The sequence below is a fragment of the Rhinolophus ferrumequinum genome, chromosome 25 (genome assembly GCF_004115265.2).
Source record: "Rhinolophus ferrumequinum isolate MPI-CBG mRhiFer1 chromosome 25, mRhiFer1_v1.p, whole genome shotgun sequence".
NCBI classification, from domain to species: domain Eukaryota; kingdom Metazoa; phylum Chordata; class Mammalia; order Chiroptera; family Rhinolophidae; genus Rhinolophus; species Rhinolophus ferrumequinum.
The window spans coordinates 19,611,476-19,623,709 of NC_046308.1; positions in this window are offsets into that span (position 1 = coordinate 19,611,476).

Consider the following 12,234-nt stretch of genomic DNA (forward strand, 5'->3'; position numbering starts at 1 on the left):
TGAGCAGGGATGTGGAGGCGAGCAAGGCTGGGGCTGACACCACGGGCCAGGCGTCACTCAGTGTCTAGCACCGGGTCTGTCTGGCCCCTCCAGTCCACCGGCACTCTCCTGCAGTGGCCTGAGAGTCCACCCTTGGCACTGCAGCTTCCGTGGAGTAAGGCATTGCCCTCTTTCAGCAAGCCTCCTAAGGCACCCACACGTCTGGGAGGGGAGCCAGATGTTGGGCAGATGCCACCTGAAGTTGCCTGAGATGAAAACAGCCCCCATATGAGTATCACATGGGCCTTCCATTAGGGGACTCAGGAATCCTGGAGAAAAGGGTGATCCAGGGGCTGTCCCCCACCCCACTTACCTGCCTCTCTGCCTGTCCCCCCTTGAAGGTGGGACCTGGGCAGAAGCAGGACTGGGACCCTCACGCTCAGCCCTGCCCCAGCCACAAATCAGTTAGGGTGAAGACCCTGTGGCCCCACCTTCACAGCTCAGGGGCAGCCCACTGGGCTAACCCGTCCCCTAAGAGACCAGCTGATCCTGGGCGGGGCCTTACGGGCTGGGGGGCCATGTAGGACTGTTGGTTAGATAGGATGGGGGCGGGGGGGTTGTGGCTCCTCCTGTTCTTGAGGTGTCTGCAGCTGCAGGGTGAGTCTAGTGGCCTGCCCCAGAGCTGGGGTCCCTGAAGGGTCAGGGTGGGCCTTTCTCTGTCCCCTTTCTCACCCTGCACTGGTAGGTCCCTTTCCTACGCCCCCCACGACCTCTGCCCAGTTTCCTGCTGCTCCCCCAGCTCCCTTAAATGCTCTGAGCCCCCTTACTCCCCAGCCCTCTCTCTCCCTCCTCCCACACTCCTCTCTATTCCAGTACCATCTCCCCCCAGGGCCACACCCACACCTGCATCCCTATGACATCTGGGTTCTGCCACCAATTGATGCTCACTTCTGTCCACCTTCGACCCTTTGGGCCCCCGCTAAAGCTGGCAGCCATCCAGGTCAGAGTCAGGCTTCTGTGCTCTTGGGCGCAGTCTAAGCTCTCAGCCTGGCCCCAGCCTTGTGTTCCTCCCCGTCACCTGCCATCAGAGCCCCCTCCCCCGCCACGTTCCTCAGCTGGAAATCGTTTTCCTCTTGGCCAACACTGAGCGTTGGCCAATGCCCCTTCCATTGTTGCCCCGCAGCTCTGCCCTACTATGGGTCCCCTCTAGGCTCGGCTGCCCCACTGGTGGTCCTGCTTAGTAAAGAACTACTGGGGTGCAAGTGTGCAGATGCCTAGCACATAGTAGGTGCTCACACGTGCAGGCATTCTCAGACTAGGCTAGTGGAGGTAAGATCTGTGGACAGCCTGTCTGTGGCAGGGAGAAACTCCCCCAGCTGTCCCCCAACACACACACCTTACCCCACTCCCTGCTTTGTTCCGGAGATGCACAGGTTGGTGGGGGAAGAGCACACTGGGGAAGGTTTGTGGGCAGGTTCTACTGGCCGTGTCCTCACTAAGGCCATTCTCTGGCTGCACCAGCCTGGGCTGGACTGCCAGGGGATGGTCTCTTGTAGGCATGTAATCAGACGGACATCATCCCAGCGGTGAGGAGGGAGCCCCAACTCAATGCCTCCCACCTGTGCCTTGGCACCTGCATGCCTTCCTTGGTCCCTGTCATGCCTGGCTACGTGGTTTTTGTTGCTCCCTTCAAAGCTTGTGTCTTCCTCCGGCTGGTGAGATTCATGGGGACTGCCAGGAGCTGGGGGTACCTGGGAGGTTCTGGGGGAAGTGAGGCAGAGCTGGGGTGTCTGGGCTGGACAAACGGGTGGAATCAGATCATACTGACTCGCTCTGTGGTCTTGGATAAGTCACAGCTTCTCTGAATCTCAGCTCCTTGCTCTAAAAGAAGCAGAGGCCTGGATTGCTACAGAATTGGGTAAGCAGGAGTATGATGTACTCACCATTCATCATCTCTGTGTTTACATGTGTGCTCGACTTGTATTGTTCTTTGCATCCTCAATTAGCCCCATGAGGAGGTAGAAGTAACGCCCCCATTTTCCAGATAATGAAACAGGTTCACCGAAGGGAATGCCCCGTCGTCTAACCACCAGTTGCAACTTAGCACATCATTCTCCAAAGCAAAACAGGTTTTTGAGCAAGACAGGGATCTTGAACAGGACCCAGAGAGGAAACAGGCCCAGGAAGGGGGATGACGACCAGGCAAGGGCCAAGCTGGGGTTGTACCTGTTCTGGCTTTCTGCACCATCGTAAGGAGCTAGTGTCCCCCCAGATATTCAGGAAGATTCTTCGCAAACATGGTCTAAGCATCCCCACCTAGACACTCGGAGCAGACCCCCATTGCCGCCTATGGCCATCGAGTCAACTGGACAGTCTGGTGGTGAGCACTGCCCAGCTCACTGTCCAGGGCTTGGGCCCTTACTCCTGGAGGTCCCACAGGAGGAAGAAGGATGGGTTGGGTGGGGTCTTCCCCTCCAGCAAGCGGGGCAGCAGGCACTGACCTCATGAGCCCCTTGGTGTGCGCCTGACGCAGAGCTGGGTGTGCTCACCTGGGAGCCTGAATTGGGAATCCTTGAATTGCCCTGGCCCCTTCTCTCCTGTCCTCATGCCTGCCTGGACTGCCCTGGGGGACTTGTCATGGGCCTTCTGTGTTTTCTAGATTAGCCCCTACTTTCTTCTCTGCTAGCCCGGAACTTCCCAGCCTCCTTGAGGGACTGTCTTCCTGGCTGGGGATGGACATCCGGACTTTAGCGTGCAACTTTGGCCTGGTTCGTCCCTTGCTACAGGTAAGGGACATCGGCTGAGCAGAACCAATAACACAAAGGAAAGGGAGCCCCTGGCTCAGGGACTCCTTTGCCTCCTGTTCTGGTGAGAGCAGGAATAGAGGAAGGGCCAGGTGGCTGGGTCGGAAGGATACTGGGCTTCAAGTGCCCTGGCCCTGGTTTGCCTGCTTTTCTCTCTTGCTGTGTGGCCGTGGACAAACCCTTCATTGTCTTGGCTTCATGTCAACCCCATCTGGTTTTCTTTCTAGCCCAGGATGGAGCCGTGCTGGAGGCTCCAGACCCAGCCGACACCAGCACCATCTTCCTGGGCTCTAACCTCCATGTGGAATTTTCTATGATTGGTAGCTCCCATCAGCCCTTACAGCTATATGGGGACAAGTATGTCACCAGCCCCAGCCAGGATCTGGCAGTGGCGCCTATGCACGACAGCCTCACCAGGCATCATGGGTACTGGACCTAGGGAAGGGGGCAAGGTAGGAGACTATTCAAAGGGTGGTGTCTCTGGGAAGGGTGGGACAGGGGCTGAGAACCTTTCCAGGGCTAGAAGGGAAAAATGCCCAGTTGGTGCCCTCTGGGAGTTGTTGGGTGGTCCCCTCCGGGTCAGGGAGCAAGAACCCTTTACTGGCGCTTTGGCCTCTGGAGCCCCTCCGTGAAGTGGGGATAGTGTCAGAATCTTCCCAGCACTGTTGTGTAGATTGAATGAGGCAAAGCTTAGCTCAGTGCCTGACATGCAGAATTCTCAACAAATGATGTTGTGCGGTGGTGTTGAAGCAGGGCTGGGACCAGACCCCATTTCAGGGTTGTTCTCTGGGTTCTGCTGACCTCCTGGCCCGAGCCTTCCTGGCCTGAGTCTGGTGCATGGCCAGGACGCCTGTTCCCACTTCCTGCCCCGAGATATCCCCGAGAGACTGAAGCTCTCCTTCCAAGGCTTCAGTTTTATCAACATTCCTGATGATGTGAGTGTCCTAAGGGTCTGGGTCCCCTCACCCCCCACTTTCCAAAGATTGCTCAGCCTAGATCTCCTAGGTCCCCACCACAGATTTATGTACACTGCCAACTACTGGTCTCGGACCCAAAGTTCCCATCTAATGCTGCCAAGAAGGCCTGTTCCTTCCACAGGGACACAAACAGGCGAGCCACATTGACCAAAGGTGTGTTGTATGCCCTACCCTGTAACCAGCATTCGATATACGTAACTTCTCTTAATTGCCTGGGAGGTGAGGAAACTGAGGCTTAAAGTGGCTCAGATTAACTTGCAAAAGAGCTTGGCCCTCCTGTAATAGTTCCCCATGGCCGGCTGGATCAACATAAGTGTCTTGGCCTAGAATGTGCAGTGTGAGGTATGTTGGGAATAGACTTTTGGCCCCTCTGGGCTTTGACCAGCCTCTGCCCCTCATACCAAGACGTCTCCCTGGCTCACTGATGCTGATGACAGAGCTTCTGCTCATAGTGGTGTTGACATCCCCCTGGCGTAGGCTTCTGCATCAACCATCACTCACTGCTGCTGACTCAGGGCCCAGAGCCTTGTGGCATGTTTAGCCACAGGTCTGGACAGCGGGGTCTAAGGAGCCCGTGGCACCTACCAGTTTTCCAATAAAGAGATGTTCACCAATGACTTCAGTGCTCATGATTTTCCTGAGGCAGGGAAACGAGGCCCCCAGAACAGGGGTGAATGTTCGGCTTCCTGTGAGGTGATGCCCTTAGACATGAGCAGGGCCTGTGTCTGCCACAGGTGCGCTTGGGCAGGAGCGGTGATGGGCAAACCTGTGGCCTGCCTGGGTTCAGGGTGCTTCTCTGTTCTTTAATGTTTGCTCAACGGCCCAGCAGCCCCCTAGGGCAGAGGTTGGGCCTTTTCTGGTTGGTGCCTGACATCTGGGCCCACTTGGAGGTCCACTTTGTACATTCTTTTGCTGTGGGCCAATGCATGGTATGCTAGAGCTGCTCACAGGGGCCAGAACCAATTGTTAATATCTCAGGAGTTTCATGAGCTGCTGGTTAAACACAGCCATTATTAAAAGTTAAACACTATAAAAAAATAAACAATGTAAACTTAGATTTAAATACATTATATAAGAAAACAAAGCTAGGAATAAGTTCTCATCACAAGAAAAAAAATGTAATTCTGTGTGGTGATGGATGTTAACTAGACTTATGGTGGTGATCATTTTGACTGGGCTTTCTCATACACTGTTCCCTCCCATATATACAAATATCGAATCATTGCTATATACCTGAAATTAGTATGATGTACATATCAATTATATCTCAAAAAACAATTAAGCCAAAAAATAAATAAATAAAAGCCCCACAGGTAGTAAATATTCAAAATGTATTTATTTAATTTATTTTTTTTAATTGGGGAATAGTGTGTTTTTCCAGGACCCATCAGCTCTGTGTCAAGTCATTGTTTTTCAATCTAGTTGTGGGGGGCACACCTCAGCTCCAAGTCAAGTTGTTGTTTTTTGTTTTTTTTTCAATCTAGTTTTGGAGGGCGCAGCTCACTGGCCCATGTGGGAATTGAACCGGAGACTTTGGTGTTATGAGTGCTGTGCTCTAACCACTGAGCCAACTGGCCACCCCATCAAAATTTATTGCTTCCTAATTATTTTACTAGATTGAACTGTTATCTATACTTTTGAGGTTATTTACATCTCTTGTATTTATTTGGTGGACATGCCTTCTTGTAGTGTACACACTGCTTCTCAACTCTGTGTACCATGAGCTTACTTGGGTAGCTTGCCGTAGGCCATGATGGGAATATTTACACCACAGAGATCAACAAATCAGGGTCTCCCTGCCCCGGGGAGCCAGTGGTTAAACATTTACCAGCGCACCACTGTTCTGGCTCTCCTGCTAACCCGGGAGATGGGTCAGTAGCACTAGTCCCCTTTCCAGACCCACATTCTAAGGATCAGAGAGGCCAAGTGACCTGGCAGAGGCCTCACAGCCTATAGGGTCACAGGTAAGATGCAGCCCTGGTCTGCTCTATCCTTTCCCAATAGAGGAAGAAGAGAAGGCCGCCTGGGCTACAGCCCCTGCTTGTCCAGAGCCCTGGCTCCAGGTTTCCTCCCACCCCTGGCTGCTACCCTAGCACCCGATACTTCGGCTCAGACCCTTCTCTCGCCTCCCTGGCTGCTCCCTCTTACTCCTGTAGCTTCTGTCTCCAAGGCTTTGCTAGCACATCTCCTATCTGTCCCTTCCAGGCCTGGATGAGGGCAGCAGCCTCGGGCTTGCCCCCTTCCAAGCTTTTCTATCTGGCCAACCACTTCTTCGAATATTCAGAACCAAGTCCGGATTCCTGTGGTGGCTCTCAGAGCCTTGCCTGACCTGGACAACCCCGTCTTTGTCCCCCACCCCCAATTTTATTTCAGCCATGCCGTCCTTTTTGGTTTCTTGGATTGAGCATTTCTCTTGACTGGGCTTTCTCATACACTGTTCCCTCCAATTGGGGCACTTCGTTTCAGCCTCGCCCCTACTCCTTCCTGCCGGCACAGCCACCCTCCTCCACCACAAAACACCCTTCCTCACTTCACCCCTTTAAGGAAGCCTCAGGCCCCTTAGGGGCTGGCTTGGGAGTCTTTTCTGGAGTCCCTCCAAACTAACCCTTCCTCCATTGCCTGGGAAGATGCAGCACACCCCTGCTGAGATTGGGGGAGAGCAGTATTTTCCCATCCTCAGCCTTTGTCCTAGAGCATGCTGGGAGGTGCGTCCCTCGGTGGCCACCTTTATGCAATGCTCATCATGGCCATAAGGAGGCAGCACCTCCCAACGTGCTTCTGTTGGCTGTTTCAAATTTCCCCTAGGGTTATTCAGAACAGTGTCTGTTAGTGTGTGCCAGGTCCTATGCTAAGTGCTTCATGTGATGTATCTCGTTTACTCGTTACAACCACATCCTGGTTAGGTCCCTGCTTCCTGGAGTTGGCGTCACTGGCGCAGCTCACATAGCCCCCTCCACACCCTTCAACTTTCCCCTCCCACCCTCCTCTCCACCCCTCTGCTCCCTAACCCAGTACTGATTCCATGCCTACTGCCTTCCTGCCCATAGTTCTCTACACAGTCAGGGGCAGAGCTGACTTACAGGCTGTGTGACCATGGGCGAATTACCTAACTTCTCTGAACCGGTTTCCTCATTGTACAGACTTGTCCTCCAGTCTAGCTATGGGGACCCACTGGTCTGACACACTGAAGCTGCTGTGAGGATTACAGGAGAAATGGCTCCAGAGTATTTAGCCATGGGACTCACAGAGAGAACTACACAAACATTGGGTATTATTAATGTAGCAAGAGACATTACTCAAGGGTGAACGAATAAATTGTTCCGTCACTGACTAACCCAGATATAAAGTACGCCAATTATATGGTTCAGGGATTCCACTCCTGAGAATTTATTTACAGGAAATAATTGGATGATTATTAGATGTGTATCTAAGGGTGATCGAACTATTTGTACGAACTAAAATCTTGGGAACTCCTTAAGTGACCAATGCAAAAAGTCACTTAAAAGTCACTTCTAAACTGATCATGCTGATGGCTGCATCTCGCCAGGTGCCTCCTCTATTCTGACAGCTGCCAGGACCCAGTCTGAACACCTCAATCTGGCATTCAGAACCTCCAGGCCTTGGTAGGCTTATCTCTCACCATGCCACATCCCTGCACCTACAGTCATGCCTCCGCTGACCCATTCCGTGGGTATACAGGGAATGTACCTTCTGTGGCTTTGCTCAGGCCATGCCATCTGCCAGGAATGCCCTCTCCATCCCCATTTCCCTCTGTTCCCAGCCTTGAAGGCCCAGCTGTAAGGGTGCCTGCTCCATGAGCCCCTTTCAGCCCCTCAGACAGAATCATCTTGCTGTACAGCAGCCTACAGAATCATGGTCCCCCCTCCCCATAGACAAGAGTTAGGAAATGACACCCAAGGAGAACATGAATGGAGCTCTTACTACGTATGTGCCAGGCACTTTGGTAAGGATTGTGTGGTGTCACATGCATAAGAGCCTGTGATAATGCCACCATTATCATCCTTAAAAAAATTAGGCGGTGTGGATGTTCCTCAAAAAATTACAAATAAAATTACCATATGACCCAGCAATCCCTCTCCTGGGTATCTACCCAAAAAATCTGAAAACATTTATACATAAAGACACGTGTGCTCCAATGTTCATTGCAGCTTTGTTTACGGTGGCCAAGACATGGAAACAAACAAAATGTCCTTCGATAGATGAATGGATAAAGAAGTTGTGGTATATATACACAATGGAATACTATTTGGCGGTAAGAAAAGATGAAATAGGACCATTTGTGACAACATGGATGGATCTTGAGATTACAATGCTAAGCAAAATAAGTCAGACAGAAAAAGCAGAGAACCATATGATTTCACTGATATGTGGTATATAAACCCAAAACAACAAAAGAACAAGACAAACAAATGAGAAACAAAAATTCATAGACACAGACAATAGTTGAGTGGTTACCAGAGGATAAGGGGGGTGGGGGGTGGAAGATGAGGGTAAGGGGGATCAAATATATGGTGATGGAAGGAGAACTGACTCCGGGTGGTGAACACACAATGGGATTTATAGATGATGTAATACAGAATCGTACACCTGAAATCTATGTAATTTTACTAACAATTGTCACCATGATAAACTTTTTAAAAAATAATAAAAGAAATTAAGTCCCTTATGCTGTAAGTCTTCCATCAGCATTGACCCTTACTATCATTAAATCCTATGTGAGGGAAGAGGACTGAGGAGGCTTCTCCAAAATCAGGGGACATTGCAGGCAGGTAGGGGGCACAGGTAGGGGAATATGGAAATACGTGGCCTAGGCCCAGCTCAGCTGTGCTCTGGCTCACCTGTGGGCTCCAGGTGAGGCTTGGTCCTTCCCCAGCCTCCTCTGGGTCTATTTAAGGAGGCTTGTGGGGGGCGGGCACTTGTTTCTTTTCATTAGGCCGTCCCCAGGGAGCTTCTGAGGGTTGCCCTGATCTTGCTGTTTGGTAAGGTCTGGGAAATGGGGTTCCCTTGGGAGCTGGGGTGATAGATGGGGGTCCTCCTCCTGCCTTCCCTGCCCCTGAGCTAAGCATCCGTCCACCAGCCGTGCACCTGGTGAGTCCTCTGGAGGATAACTTGTCCCACCACACCTGGCCTAGGCTGCTACAGGAGCCAGACTTGGGATCCTGGGGATACAGGGAGGAGGGGACTCCCATCCTGATGGCCTGTGAGTCACTCTGCCAGTGCCCTCCAACAGTCAGACCCATCTCCCAATGCTCCCTTCCCCAGAGTCCCTTGCTTTGTCCCCCACTGAGCGCCGAGGACACCAGGACGCTGGGTCACCCATTCTTCTCCCCAGACCTTTACTCTGTGTCTGGGGAGCCTTTTAGCCCATCCCAGGCTGAGCAGGACCCTCCGGGAGTCCAGGACAGTCCTGCTTCTTGAAGCTTGGGCTCCCCAGCCAGGCCACCCTGGGGGCAGGACCCCACCCTCACCCTGCCCCCCTGGCCTCTAGGGCAGAGACTGGCATGTAGTAGATGCTCAGCAAATACTCAACAGATGCCTTAAAAATTTTCTCCTTTTTAAAATTGCTCTGTCCTAGGCTCTCTGGGTCGAGACAGTCCCTCAGAGAGGAAGTGTGGCAAGGTGGTCAGGAACCCAGAGTGTAAAAAGAATGAGCTGGGGGCCATGTAGGAGTGAGTCTGCTTACTCAGAGGCCAGTTGTTCACACAGAGAAGAAGCAGTTATTAGTAGAGAGAGGGTTAAGGTAAACTCAGCTTTCATTTGGTATCATCTGAATCTTGCCATATAACAACTCCAACCTTTAAATATTTCTAGAAGAGCCCTTCCTGGAGAGTTTCAATCTGAGTTCTACATCTGGTAGCTGCACATAACCATGGGCAGATGGTAGCAGGACTTCGGGCCTCGGTTTCCACATCTGTAATAGGGGCAGTCATGTGGTTCACAAAGGGTGTGTGGAACACCCCTCAGTGGTGCCTGCAATGGAACTCAGGGCTGGTCAAGCTTATTTGAGCAGTTTCCCTTCAGTCCTCCCTCTCCTACTACCTCCCGCTGGGGAACTTAGCCAGGGCTTGTCCTCCAGTCTGACTGTGGGGATCCACTGGATGCCCTCGACCTGTGGCACCTCTTTCTCTGCAGCCACCCAGCCCAGGCTGCTCCTCGGACAGGAGGCAAACACCTCTGCTGCAGCCAGCCCATCATGGACCTTGTCTGGCCCTCGGAAGGACCCCTCCAAGGAGCCCTCCTGGTACTGCATGGTGAGACTCGGGCTAGAGTGTATGGGTGGGGGATGGAGTGTGGACCACTGAGGATTGCCCAAGGATTAGGGCAGAATGTGGGCCACGAGCACCATCCTGCTTCTGGCCTCAGTCTTTCACCCCTGGGTGGGACAGGTGTGTACCCATTTGGTAGATGAGGCCAGGGTAAGAGAACTGAAGTTCAACCATCTCTCTGAGCCTCCATCACCCTATCTATAAAATGGGCATAACAAACACTTCTAGGCCCTTCAGGAATAAATGGAATTATGGCTGTGACCTACAGGCCTGCAGTAGAAGCTTGTTAGGGGGTGGCCTCTCCCCTCTCTTGTCTCAGATGCTTTGCCACCTCCCTATGAGGAAGACTTGTGGCTTGTCCTAGAAGCCTGCATTCAACCAGTGTTACACTGGGCCATGAAACTCTACGTGGATGAGTGTGTAGGCTCCCAGAGCCAATACCTGAACTGCTTCCAGAGGAAGTACACCCTCGTCTTCAACTAGGGGTCTGTGGGCTTGCGGGTAGAAAGGGAGGGAGGGCAGAGAGCTCATTCCTACCGTGGGGTAGGAGCTACTGGTACCCCACCGTACCAGTAGCTGAGCTTCTGGTATAATCACCTGGAGAGGTCTGTCTTGTTGCACTGGTGGTTAATGACCCACCATTTTTTGTGTCTGGTTTTAATTTACCTGGGTCTGAACCTGTCCACCTAGGCTGTCTTTCCCAGCCAGGATGGTTGCAGTGGCCTTAGAGTCTTGTCACTCATAGCTGACTTTGAAACTTCTGCCCTTTGCTCAGGCAGAACACATCTGTCCCCAAATTCTAATAATGGGGCAGATATTCTTTAATGTGGTTTTAAGGAGCAAAACGGTCCCATAGTGTGAGCCTCTCCGTGGCTTCCCAGGAATCTCGTTCTGGCCACTCTCCGAGCTGATGAGTCCCTGTCACCCTTGATTGTCCCCATCTCAACGGGCCCCAGGTCTGGCCCTTGGTCCTGGCAGGATAGTGAGGTGTTGCAGCTCAGCGTGGAGGACTCATGTTTGATGATGTGGAAGAGGATGAGATGAGGGCGATGTCCTAGGCCCAGATGGAGGTGTGGGGATTCTCTTCCTGTGACTCTGTTCCCCTTCCAGGGCTACTTTGGGCAGAGTTGAGGGTCAGCCTAGGAAAGGGGTACTGGATCCCCCCATAGAGTTTCCAGATTTAGCAAATAAAAATACAAGATTTCTGCTTAAATTTGAAGTTCAGATAAACAATGATTTTTTTAGTATAAATATGTCCCAAATATTGCATGAGACATATTTATACTAAACTTTAAAGAGTTAACTGGGTGTCCTATACTTTTCTCTGGCAATCCTGACACCCGGGAATGGCAGTGGGATAAGGGATTGAGAGCTGAGACCTAGAACCCACAGCCCTGGATCTGGCTTGAGCTCTGACCAAAAGACGAGGCCCTCACGGCCTCACATTTCTATGTGTACAATTAAGTCTGGGATCAGGTGTGGCCCAAGGATCACCCAAAGGGGTTGGGAAGGCCAGAGAGCTCTTGATAGATGTGATTACGTGTGTGTGTGTGTGTGTGTGTGTGTGTGTATGTGTGTGTAACCTGGGTACCATGGCCTCTGATTCTCTGGATGCTAAAACTCTGGATGCAAACTCCTAGGGCTACTTGGAGTTTGTCCTTTCTTTGCAGTAAGATACTGTCGTCACGGGAACTACAATGTACCAAAGACAGCTTACACTGCTTGGAGATTGTCCCAAAATGTTGCTAGAATTTCCTAAATCCATACATCTCTTTCTGAGAGCCACATTTTTAAGAGCTGTTCTCAATGTTACTTTTTACTTCATCTATAGAACAGAAAATGAAAATCCTAAAACTCAGAGAATCACTAATACTTAGGCATATGCTAAGGTCGTGTTTTATAAAATAAGGTTATATGTGCCATTATAGGACCTGTTTCCCCCCACTGACTATCAAGTACATTTCTCTGCATAGGATGATACATACATCTTTGTATTCTCCTATGAAAGTGAACAGCTACATAGAATCCAAGTGTCTGGCCAAATTGTAACTTAACCTGGGCCATATTGTGGAAACTACACAAGGGTTCCAATCTGTGCCTGTTCTAAACCAGGGAGGCAGTGAGGAAATAAATACTTGTGCGTAAGGGAAAATCAGAAGAATTTTCCCTCCCTCAGAGCTGTTTGCT